The sequence below is a fragment of the Mycteria americana genome (genome assembly GCF_035582795.1).
Source record: "Mycteria americana isolate JAX WOST 10 ecotype Jacksonville Zoo and Gardens chromosome Z unlocalized genomic scaffold, USCA_MyAme_1.0 Scaffold_18, whole genome shotgun sequence".
In the NCBI taxonomy this organism is placed as follows: domain Eukaryota; kingdom Metazoa; phylum Chordata; class Aves; order Ciconiiformes; family Ciconiidae; genus Mycteria; species Mycteria americana.
Window position 1 is genome coordinate 7206791 of NW_027445436.1, and position 12634 is coordinate 7219424.

Consider the following 12634-nt stretch of genomic DNA (forward strand, 5'->3'; position numbering starts at 1 on the left):
GTATACATTTTCAACCTCCCTACTGGTTGGACCTGGGGATGTGGAGCGGCAGCAGCCTTGCCTCTCTTGGGCTGTTGAATCTGGCATGATATATTTTATTTTAACAAAGTCTACCATGAGTATAGTATTACTTAAGCCCTGGAGATGAAAGGCTAATCTGTTGTGCACTGTTACATCACCTAAATCAGTGGTGCTTTACAAGTGAGGGTCACTTTCCATATCTGAAGTATTAGGTTGTCATTTATTTATTTCTGTTCCTGTGACCACAATGTTCTCATTATTTAATGCTTGTAAATCAGAGAGGTAAAATAAAAGGGAGTAGAGGAACTAAATGCAATATTGCTATAGCTTCAGTCATACAAATATTTAAATGATTTTTTTTTTCCTCAATGATATTCTTAGAAATGGCTGTCATCACGTTTGTGTTTGTCCATTGATTCTTGTCCCATGTTGACATGCAGAGTGTTTCAGAGGATCATTGAAGCTTCCTAATCTGAAACAACATAAAAAATTTTGGTAATGTGAATGTTAACAATGTTTTGATATCCTGTGTAGAATACTTAACACTGTCTTGAGCACACAAAAAAAGAGCAACCAAACCTTTTTGGGCTCTCTATTTAGAGACAAGTGTTACTGTCTGACAGTAACAAGTGTTACTTACTGATAAGTGTTCCTGTCAAGGCCCTAGAATTATTTACTCTTTTAATAGCTGTGCATTAGTAGCATTTAGAGATTCTACTTGGGAGTTAGCACTGTTCTGCTACATGGGTACTAATCTGTAACAAAAACTTATATCTCAAAGAGCTTTCCTAAATTTACTGAGATAAGTATATAAGGTATGCAAGAGCAAAAATTAAGGGAAACACTAATTTTATTCTATGTTATGAGAATTCAGATGCCTGATTGCAGTAGTAGAGAAGCTCACAAGTAGTTCTGGGGGTGTAAATAGTGTTTGGAGTAGTCCTTTTTATTCCTTGGTGTTGGGTCAGGGAGTGTCCGAGGCTTTTGGCAATCTGCAGACCCTGTACATTACAAAATTAAGTTTTAAGAGGAAAACTTTACAGCAGTTAGTGTTTGAACTGGCTGGGGGGGGAAATAAAAATGTGCCCCCCCATTTATTCAGCTAGATTTAACACAGGTAGAGAGCATCACAAGACATTAATGTTATACCTACCACATCGAAGATGTAGGCTGGGGGTGCACAAGAAGTTGGGAGGGGACACAGCTGGGACAGCTGGCACAGCTGACCCCAACTGACCAAAGGGATATTCCATACCATATGATGTCGTGCTCAACAATAAAGCTGGGGGTGGTGGAGGTTGGCCAGGCCTACCATTGCTCGGGGACTGGCTGGGCATCGGTCGGTTGGTGGTGAGCAACTGGGTTTTTTTATTGCATCACTTGTTTTTCTTGGGGTTTTTTCCCTCCTCTTTGTTGTTTTATTTTTCTCTCTCTTTTTTTTTTTTAATTATTAAACTGTCTTTATCTCAACCCATGAGTTTTTGCACTTTTACCCTTCCGATTCCCTCCCCATCCTACTGGGTTGGGGAGTGAGTGAGCAGCTGTGTGGTGTTTAGCTGCCTACCAGGGTTAAACCATGACAGTCCTTTTTGGTGCCCAACGTGGGGCACGAAGGGTTTGAGATAATGACAGATTTGATTGGAGTTTGCTAGACTGAATTTAGAGCTGTTATAGCTGTTTAGCTATTAATTGGCAGGCTCCTGTGCTTGCCATGGGGCTTGCTTGCCTTACTGTATATTAGAGTCTAGTGCTCGTTAGTGACTGCTTTTTACTTTTGCTATTTGCTGTACTGCTTATCATCTTACTCTGCTGTGCCTGGGAACATTTTGTAACAGCAATGGCCATGCGCCTGGGCTGGCAGATGGCCAGGGCATTGCTAGTCTTCATGTACTGCTGTACTGGGCAGGCTGGAACTCCAGTGTGAACTCAAGTCGAAGCGTCTGTGACCTGTGGATAAGTCCATGCCAGGGAAGGTACACCTCGAGGCATCTGTGGTCATGAATAAGTCCATGCCACAGTGTAGTCAATCAGGAGCTGGTAGAAGGCCAGGACTTACGTAAAGTTGATAAGGGGGATTCAGACGGGAACACGGAACGTCTAAACAAGAATTACTGTCCTTGGGAGAGAAGCACATCCTGGAGAAATATGTAAGCTAATTAAGATGTTCTGGGAGCCATCTGAAACAGCTAGTAGAAGTGTGATAAGAAGCACCCTCACGCGAACTATCCTCATTATAATACTAAAAGTCACACCCCTCGAGCTGGAGACCCCGGCCTAAGCAGAGACCCCTCACCTTTGAGCATGCGCAGAATATTAAAGTAGCACTGTAGCTTTAAGCTGAAATAAGAGAAATGTAGGCCAATAGAAAACTGCTTTGTGTAATTACTTATGCATATGCGTAACTAGACTGTATAAATACCATACCTGCATGACCGAACTTTGTGCTAGCTTTGTGGAGCTACCACCTAGCACCCATCTCTGTGCAGACATGAAATAAAATACCTCTGCCCTGTGTGTATATTGGCGTCTCGCACACCGGGTAAATGACCTCACACTTGTGGGATAACAACAGCAGGTACACCTTGAAGTGTCAGTGGCTGTGCATAAGGCCATGCCAGAACACCTTGAAGCGTCTGTGGCTGTGACACAACAGGTACACCCCTGAAGGGATTGTGGCTGATGGATAAGGCAATGCCAGAGCAGGTACACCTCAAAGCAACTGTGGCTATGGATAAGCCCAGGCTGCAGCAGGTATACCCCTGAAGAGACTGTGGTCCATGAATAAGTCCATGCTGGAGCAGGTACACCCCTGAGGGACTGTGGACCGTGGATAAGTCCATGCTGGAGCAGGGGAGGAGTTCATTGCAATGTTAAACCCTATGGCCTGGTCCAAAGGGACTAGGAGTGGAAATTGTAATGGCTATACCTTTGAACTGTTGCAACCCATGATTTGAGTTGCATGTTATAGAAAGCACTATAGCAGGAACCCCTTGCTCCAAGCCTGGCTAGGGGCAAGGGGAAGAGTTCATTGCAATGTTAAACCCTATAACTTTGTCCAAAGGGGCCAGGGGTGGAGATTGTAATGGAAATACCTTGAAATTGTTGTAACCCATGATTTGAGTTGTATGTTATAGGAAGTACTATAGCAGGAACCACCTGAACCAATGGAGGATGTGCCTCAAAAAAAGCAGTGCAAGTGCAGCAGTGACCTGACCTGAGCTGGCTTCAGTGTGCAAAAGTCCAACACAACACACCACCTCTTCTGTCCTGAGTGACCACCATAAGAGATGGAGCCCAAAGTCATGGACTAAATGAACTCAATGGACATTTTATCGACCCATAGACTAAGGGAATGATATCTGTGTATATATCAAAGGATGGGAAGGGGGGGTGGTGGTTAATGAGGATGTATTGGATAGTGTGAGACCTGAGCATGACGTAAATGGTATGGAATAAGGGGTGGAGAATATGCTGGTTTTGGCTGGGTTAGAGTTAATTTTCTTCACAGTAGCTTGCATGGGGCTACGTTTTGGATTTGTGATGAAAACAGTGTTCATAACAGGGATGTTTTAGTTACTGCTGAGCAGTGCTTACACAGCGTCAAAGCCTTTTCTGCTTCTCATACTGCCCCGCCAGCGAGTAGGCTGGGGGTGCACAAGAAGTTGGGAGGGGACACAGCTGGGACCCCAACTGGGCATCAGTCATTTGGTTGTGAGCAATTGGTTTTATTATTGCATCACTTGTTTTTCTTGGTTTTGGGGTTTTTTTTCTTCTCTGTTGTTTTCTTTTTCTCTCTCTTTTTTTTTTTTTTAATTTATTAAACTGTCTTTATCTTAACCCACGAGTTTTTGCTCTTCTGATTCTCTCCCCATCCCACTGGGTGGGGGAATGAGCAAGCGGCTGTGTGGTGCTTAGCTGCTTACTGGGCTTAAACCACGACAGATATAAAAAATTATAAGGAGAATTCCAGCCATTTGATCAAAAGATTGACCATAGCCAACTATGCAAGTCTGTCAAAGGCTGTGAGTATATCAGATGTACTAAAAAACTTAGAACTGCAGCGGTTGCCTCTGAGAGAGAGAAAGAGAGATGTAATACATTTAACAAAAGTTAGAATATATTCGTGTACAAATAAATGAAACCATGCTTAGAACCTAGAGAAGCAGCAACTCAATTTTATATGTATTTGTCACAGATGGGGATGTGCCTGTTTTGTGAGAAATCTTTGTATTCTCCCTTATACAAAGGATTCTGCGGAAACATTGAGAGAGAGAGTAAGTAAGTTCAGTCTTGCTGAACTTGTCAAAATCGCATAACTTGCCCTTGCCCTGAATCATCAAGGCTTATGAGAAGGTTCTTGCACCATCTCTGCCGTGTGTTTGGGGCATATAATTTATACTTGTGACTGAAACTACTGTGCATGTACACAGAAGAAAAGCTGTGGGGCACCAAGAAGATAAAAGCAGCTCTCCAAGGTGTGTGATCAGAAGACTTTCTCCAGAATGCTCATGAGTGGCTTCTAGGAAAGGAGGTGGCTGCTTGTTGCCTGCAGGATAGGGCTCCTCCTATTTCTTTAGAAATCAACCAGCTTAAAGGTTCACTTCCCCCTCCCGTGTTTTGCAGGGAAGCACAAAGTGTTCTGAGTAGTTTGTGTCTTGGTCTCTTCTCTATTTGTTGTTGTTATTCAAGTGTTCTCCTTGCTTTTTCAAGCCAGTTAAAAAATTATTTTTTTATTTTTAGTTTGAAGGGCTTGGGGCAAACTTCACCTCTGGAGAGTGTCTCTTTAGTCCACTGTCCAATTGGAGATGGAGGATTAGAAAGTAAGTTAAAAAAAAAGTGTAAATATACCTCTCCTGTCTTTTTTCCCCCCCCATGCTTTAAATAAGTAAAAAAAAACCAAACCAAAACCAGTATTTCTGTTTTTGTTTTAAACTTGTTTACAGTGATTAAAATAACACTCTTCACTTTATTTTACATGGCTTTACAATATTTACTTGAATTTGTTTACTTGATGCTAGTAAACAACCATCCTATTTAATAATGTTGATTACACCTTTATTTAAAACAAAATCTATAATATTTGAGATTACGTCTATAAACATGAACAAATCAAGAAAGAGTTGAATGGGGAAAAAAACACATTCTAGCTTGTTCAGACTGTCTCTACTAAACACTTGCTCTAAAAATATTTAATTTTTTGAAATTACAACAGTTTAAATGTATTTAAAATATACTTTGTATTTTGACACTTGTTCTTTGCCAAATCATTTGCCTGTTAAAGCTGTTTCAGCTTCTTATTATAGCAGTGAAAAAATGTGTAGTTTGTTCTGATGATCTGGCTGTGGTATGTGTGTATATAGCATGCACACTTTTCTTCAGCAATCTGTCAGAGTGTAAAGAATTCAGCTACTATCAGATACGTAAATTTCACAGGATGTAGTCTCACCAGGTGAGGAGCATAACATATGGCAAATGTCTTTAAGGTAATTTAATCACCTTTCTTAGATGTAAATGTTCACAGGAACTTAACTAAAAAAATCACTATATTCAGCTTGTAAACAAATGCAACTTTATTTCTTTTTTTTAATAATTTGATAATAAAAGTGATACTACACCATATATTGTACCAAGCTCTCAGTACTGTTCTTGATTTAAAATTCCTTCCTGAAAAAGTGTATTTTTATTGAGAAATATTGACACATGAATGCATAATGCTGAACCAATTTTAATGTAATCTGTTTCATAAACCTCCAAGTGAACATCCAATTTAAGACTATTAAGACTATTAGTTTGATATTGCAGTAGATACAAACATCATCATATATTACATATGCCATAATAAAGGAAAAAAATTCTGATTACCAATGTAGATAATTATTTTCAAATTTATTGGAAGACTCATATTTAAATGGCAGCTAAGACAAAGGAATGTTGTATTATCCTAGCAGCACTGTGTAGCTCTAGTATAGTGGATTATAATTGCAAATGATTGGGTATAATAGATGGTAAAGGTTTGTGCAGTTTCTAGGAGAGGCTGAATAGCTTAAAGGAAAAATCCACTGAAGATGCCTACAAAACAAGATACCTTCATTGTCCTAGCTCAAGGACTTAAGACAGTGTTGAGAAATGACTATATGCTTGCTGTCCTTTTACTCAGGTATGGTACAACAGCAGCAGATACCTAGTGTAGGGTGCGAGAAGACTTTGTCATGGTAACCCAGGATAGTTCGCCTCCCCCATCCGAGTATGCAGAGTCCCAAGCACATCTTATCTTGTTGTTACAGTAACCTGGGGTAGTTCGCTTCACCCCCATCTGCACATACCCTTGCACGGGTGCCAACGTGAAGGCCAGCTGCAGATCTCGGAATTCGGACAACAGGACCTGCATTACATCAGCAAGTTCGCTAATGAGCAAAACAAGACATTGCATATGTATGATATGTTAATCAGCACAAGTTTTATTGTCCACCCCTGTGGTGCTTTCCCTTGAGCCTCACCCGGAGCAGAGCTCCGCTGCATCAGGTTTCTCCATTTTTACTAGCATTGGTGCCCGGGGCTCCCACCGTGGAAATGTTACGCTTTCAATAAAGCCAAAGCTTTCACTTGCTGAGTGTTGTGCCTCATCCCTGAGGGATCTGCACCTGTTTTTTGCACATTACACCTAGACAAGAGGCATACTACTGGGCTAGATGAACTTTTGATTTAACCCAATATAGCTGCTTTTTTATGTGCGTAGGAAAAAAAAATTAAGCTGTTCTTGGTCTCAAAAATTTACAATTTAATTTTACTCTTTCTATCTTGTACTGGGTCAGGCTGGGATAGAGTTAATTTTCCTCAAAGCAGCTGGTATGGTGTTGTGTTTTGGATTTGTGATTAAAATAGTGTTGATAACACAGGGATGTTTTCACTATTGCTGAACAGTGCTTGCACAGCATCAAGGCCTTCTCTGTTTCTTGCTCTGCCCCCTAAGAGAGTAGGCTAGGGGTGGCAAGAGGCTGGGAGGGGACACAGTTGGGGCAGCTGACCCGAATTGACTGAAGGGATATTCCATACCATATGACATCATGCTGAACAATAAAAGCTCAGGGAAAGGAGAAGGAAGCAGGGAATGTTCATGGCTATGGCACTTGTCTTCCTAAGTAACTGTTGCACGTGCTGAGGCCCTGCTTTCCAGGAAGTGGCTAAACATCTGCCTGCCAATGGGAAGTAGTGAATAAATTACTTATTTTGCTTTATTTGTGTGCACAGCTTTTGCTTTCCTTATTAAATTGTCTTTATGAGTTTTGAGTTTGTCTTTATGTCTTTATGAGAAAACTATGAGTTTTCTCACCTTTGCTCTTCCGATTCTCTCCCCCATCACACTGTGGGGGGAGTGAGTTGGCTTTGGTGCCCAATAACTCAACACAGTATGCTGCCTCTCCCGTCCTGAGTGACCACCATAACAGATGGAGCCCAAGTCATGGACTAGAATGAACTTGATGGACATTTGATGGATGTGGCCCATAGACTAAGGGAATGATATCTATATATATGTCAAAGGACAGGAAGGGATGTGGTGGTTAATGAGGATGTATTGGATAGTGTAGGACCTAAGCATGACAGAAATGGTATGGAATAAGGGGTGGAGATTGTACTGGATCTGGCTGGGATGGAGTTAATTTTCTTCATAGCAGCCTGTATGGTGCTGTATTTTGGATTTGTGACTAAAACAGTGTTGATAACACACCAGTGTTTTGGCTGTTGCTGAACGTTGCTAGCACAGCGTCAAGGCTCTCTTTTTTCCCCCACTCTGCCCCCCTGCCCCAGTGAATAGGTTAAGGGTGGGCAAGAAGTTGGGAGGGGACACAGCTGAGACAGCTGACCTGAATTGACCAAAGGGATATCCCATACCATATGACGTCATGCTGAACAATAAAAGCTCGAGGAAAGGAGGAGGAAGTGGGGAAGTTCGTGGTTATAGCGTTTGTCTTCCCAAGTAACTGCTACATGTGCTGAGGCCCTGCTTCCCAGGAAGTGGCTGGACATCTGCTCACTGATGGGAAGTAGTGAATAAATTCCTCATTTTTGCCTTGCTCGTGTGCACAGCTTTTGCTTCACCTATTAATTTGTGGCTCAAGATAAACACCATTTTTTTTCTTGCTTTTGCGCTTCTGATTCTCTCCCTCATCCTGCTGGTGGGGAGTGAGCAAGCAACCGGGTGGGTGCTTAGTTGATGACCATATTTGGAGCCTTGTGGAACGCATTGTGTTCGAGGAGTTAGTGATCTTAACCAGGTCACATCTGTTCTATTGGACCTCATACTTATGGCTTGAGAAGCCCATATATTATTAATATAATCTGTAACTTATAATATCTTTGGGAAAGATAAACTGTATGTGGAAAAAGGGGTAGAATGTAGTGATCCTGACCAGGAGACCACTGTACATCAAGGAGTTAGTGATCCACATAACAGTTAACTTGAGTAGGCCCAGGCCTGTGCTGTGCTGCGCTATGCTGCACGTACAGCTTGGCCTTTAGGTCTCTCATGCTGCACGAATCCCTTTCCTGCAGGATAAACTCAGCCAGCTCATTGTAACAGAGGAGCCTGCAGGCAGCTCCCACTTGGTACCAGTGATTATGCCATGTGCATATCTTGCCTTTATCTAAAAGCGCAGCAAGAAGGTCTCATGCGAACATCCTTTATGAATAGAGTTGTTTTCTTATAAGAAAAACATATAACAGCTTGAATGACTGTCATGGTTTAACGTGGCAGGCAGCTAAACACCATACAGCCGTTCGTTCACTCCCCCGCCCCAGTGGGATGGGGGAGAGAATCAGAAAAAAGGTAAAACTCGTGGGTTGAGATAAAGTCAATTTAATAGGACAGAAAAGGAAGGTAAAATAATAATAATGGTAAAAGAATATACAAAACAAGTGATGCACAGTGCAATTGCTCACCACCTGCTGACCGATGCCCAGCCAGTTCCAGAGCAGCAGCTGCACCCCCCCAGCCAACTCCCCCCCAGTTTTTATTGTTCAGCATGACATCATATAGTATGGAATAGCCCTTTGGCCAGTTTGGGTCAGCTGTCCTGGCCGTGTCCCCTCCCAGCTTCTTGTGCACCTCCAGCTTCCTCGCTGGCAGGGCAGTATGAGAAGCTGAAAAGTCCTTGACTAGTGTAAGCACTGCTCAGCAACAACTAAAACATCAGTGTGTTATCAACATTATTCTCATACTAAATCCAAAATACAGCACTATACCAGCTACTAGGAAGAAAATGAACTCTCCCAGCCGAAACTAGGAGAATGACCAAAAAGGAGGAGCTTCTCTTCATGGACAGAATCTGCACATCATGCTGTGGGGAAATCCATACAGGGTCCATCCAATGCTGCATGAATGCAGGGTTCCCAGCATCTGAAGGGACATGAGATTTACTGTCTATCTATATTCCTCTTTTTATTCTGTCTTATTAAAACGGCTATTTTATTAAGCCATTTGTTGCTGGGCCTTTCTTACTGAGATCCAGAAAGAACCCTGCACCATCTCTCTCAGTCTCTCACCTCACACCCCCACCCCGCACCCCCCAGTGCAGAACACTGGCCAGGGACAACCCACCACACATCTAAAGCTTTTGTAGTTGAAAATAAAGATTTTGCTTGTCTTGGGAGCTAGATCAAGCTGTAGACCAAGTAAAACTTATTCAAGGATTATTGGAGTCCAAAGTTAGAAAAAAAAAATCTTCCCAATGATAAATTTGGACTAAGGTTGGGTAATTAGAGCACAGTAATTTAATCTTGCTTAATCTTCCTCATGCATTTGGTGGGGGGTGGGTGGGAATAACTTCATCATACTGTTCCTAGTACTCTCATGTGGGGTTTAGAGCTGTCTGACTGAGATAAGCTTTGCATTAATATCAACTGCATTTCTTGGGACAGCAGCTTCTGTAGTAGACTTTTACTAACTATAGCTTAATGCACACTAAAAACAAAGTGACAGTGTAACTTAAGAATATCTATGTGGAAGAATAATAATAAATTGTATTGGGGGAAGGGGAACCTTTTAAGAATAGAACTGTTACCGTAAGAAAACAAAGTTTGAAATACAGAAATTGCCTTTGATTATCACTATGTCTTAATTTTAGTTTGGATGCTTTTACTGTGTAAGGATGAATTTTCATTACAGGCAGTGAAAATTACACTTCATATTTTTAAAAATACTTAGGTAATACAAAATCATGTTAGGGAAGCTTTTATTACTCTGGAGAACTTTGGTCTGAGACAGTCATTCCTAGCAAGCCAGCTTTCTGTAGAGAATAAAAAGCAAGAACCAGAGTTTCCTTTTTATAGTTTTGATGGATTTTCTGTGCCCCTCCACTTCTGTAAAATGAGAAGTGTTTTGCACAGGAGAAAGGAAAAAAAATTAATGGGATATTATAGTGGTGTTCTGGGAACACTTACTAATAACGTGGCATTCAGACTTATCTGCATTTGAATTTGTGCTTTGTGAATGACACCCTGCCCCTTGACAATATCAGCAGTATAGACAGACTGCCAACACCCTGCCCTTGACCAGTATCCGCAGGGTAGACACACTGCCAACACAGTCTGTCTGAAATACCAGCTGAAATTATCAGTCTGTGTGGTGCCATTGAATGGGTGGGATAAGCTAAGCAAGGGACCGAGAGGGACAAGCATAAGCTAGCCCCCTTGGCCCAGTGGGCCCTCGAGGCCCAGAGCAATTGTCCCAGTACAACAGCCGAAGTTAGGGCCACTATCTACCAGGACGATGATAAGGATGATAATTGGGACAGGGACAAAAATGGCCCTGGACCAGACCCCGACCCCCTTCCTGACCCTACAGGGGAAGACACCCCTGCCCTTCCTCCACCTGCCTTGAGCACTCGCGGGGTGCAAGCCTATACCAGGGAACAGTTCTGCTCCCTGGGTGACCAGTTTCATAAAAAGCCAGGAGAAGGCTGGGTGGAGTGGTTTGGGAGGCTCTGGCGCACTGAGGCAGCTCTAACTCACCTCAGTGATGGGGACCGTGGGACACAGGGGCTCTGCTTACCCTGGCTGCAGGGGTGGGTGCTGTGGCAATGGCTCCTGTGCCCCACGGTCAGATGCAGAGGAATCCTCACCTGGGCAGAGGATGGGGCACCTCCGCTGGCCAGACAGAGAGGGGCTGCCTTTGGCGGTTCCTGCTGGAAAGGGGGTTTATCCACCCCCCAACAAATTGATAAATTGCCAAACAATGTCTTTGTACAGCTTCTGAATGGCCATCAGCAGGTGGGCCCTGCCCCCCTCTGCTTCCCTGTGAGCCTTGCAGTGCCTCACCTTCAGCCCCTCCTTCCTCTCTCTAAGGTGCTGCCTGAGAACTGGTGGGTGGGGGTCCACCACCAGATGGAGATCCCCTCCTAGTTCTGTTTCCTGGCAGACCTTTTTGCGTACCCTATGTCCTAGCCCCGATTAGAAGTTGTCATGAATGACCAGCACTCAGTCACCTTTGTTGTGGACACCAGGGCCCAAATCTTGTCGTTGGATCCACAGACTGCCCCTTTGGGCTGTCCTAGAAGTGATTTTGTATTTCAGGAAGTGATAATATCCACGATGAGCCCAGAGCCACTGACTCAGCCCAACTATTGGACCACCCTGGATGAACGGACTGATCTGTGTACTGGTTTTGGCTGGGCTAGAGTTAATTTTCTTCATAGCAGCTCATATGGTGCTGTTTTGGATTTGTGACCAAAACAGTGTTGATAACATAGGGATGTTTTAGTTATTGCTGAACAGTGCTTGTACAGCATCAAGGCCTATTCTGCTTCTCACACTGTCCCGCCAGTGAGCAGGCTGAGGTGCACAAGAAGCTGGGGGAAGGAGGAGGGGAGGGGGATGTTCAGCGTTATAACATTTGTCTTCCCAAGTACCTGTTAACACGTGATGAAGCCCTGCTTTCCTGGAAATGGCTAAACATCTGCCCATCAATGAGAAGCAGTGAATGAATTCCTTATTTTGCTTTGCTTGCATGCACAGCTTTTGCTTTACCTATTAAACTGTCTTTATCTCAACCACAACAATCTGGAAAAATCCTCCTGCTATATTGCTGTTTATTGTAGTTGTTTTACCTGTACTACTGTCGGTTATTCCGAGCAAGCCCCTCTTTGAATATGCTGTGGATACTGTTCTTAGGGACAGTCCACCAGGGCCTTGCTGGGTGGGATCCTAACTTGTTAATTCTCACATCTCAGGCGCTGGCAAATGTCAGAAAGGGAACTAATTGTTGGATTTGTACACAGCATCCTGCATCTGGGCACCAAGGAGTTCCCGTGGTGGGAACGCTGGTATTGGTGGAATTGTGGGGCCATGCACCTAAAATTTTTGTCAGATATTACTCTATTCGGGCTAATCTCTCAACCACCGACTACCCACTGCCGCCTTGGTAAAGAACGGATCAGAATTCTATGTCCTCCAGAACTTTACGGGCTATAATCCATCCCGTGATCAACTACAGACCATGCGGCGGGGTCCATCCTACACCACGCAAACCTACCATGCCGATATTGACAATTGCCAGAAAGACACCACTCACTGCCGTGTTCTTAGCACTATAGGTGCCCCCGGCCTATACTGGCTATGC

At 43.2% G+C, this 12634-nt stretch overlaps 1 long non-coding RNA gene across 4 annotated transcripts; it reads left to right on the top strand.

Annotated features, from left to right (window-relative positions):
* Positions 1 to 4219: 4219 nt before the first annotated feature.
* Positions 4220 to 12433, top strand: LOC142402929 (uncharacterized). Of its 4 annotated transcripts, none has more exons than XR_012773519.1 (3): positions 4220 to 4295; positions 4762 to 4841; positions 12294 to 12433. It is a non-coding gene; the product is annotated as an uncharacterized LOC142402929 (long non-coding RNA). The 4 variants fall into 4 exon arrangements; XR_012773517.1 differs by lacking the exon at positions 4220 to 4295 and adding an exon at positions 4316 to 4673; XR_012773516.1 differs by lacking the exon at positions 4220 to 4295 and adding an exon at positions 4316 to 4673 and having other exon boundaries at positions 12246 to 12377.
* Positions 12434 to 12634: the final 201 nt, after the last annotated feature.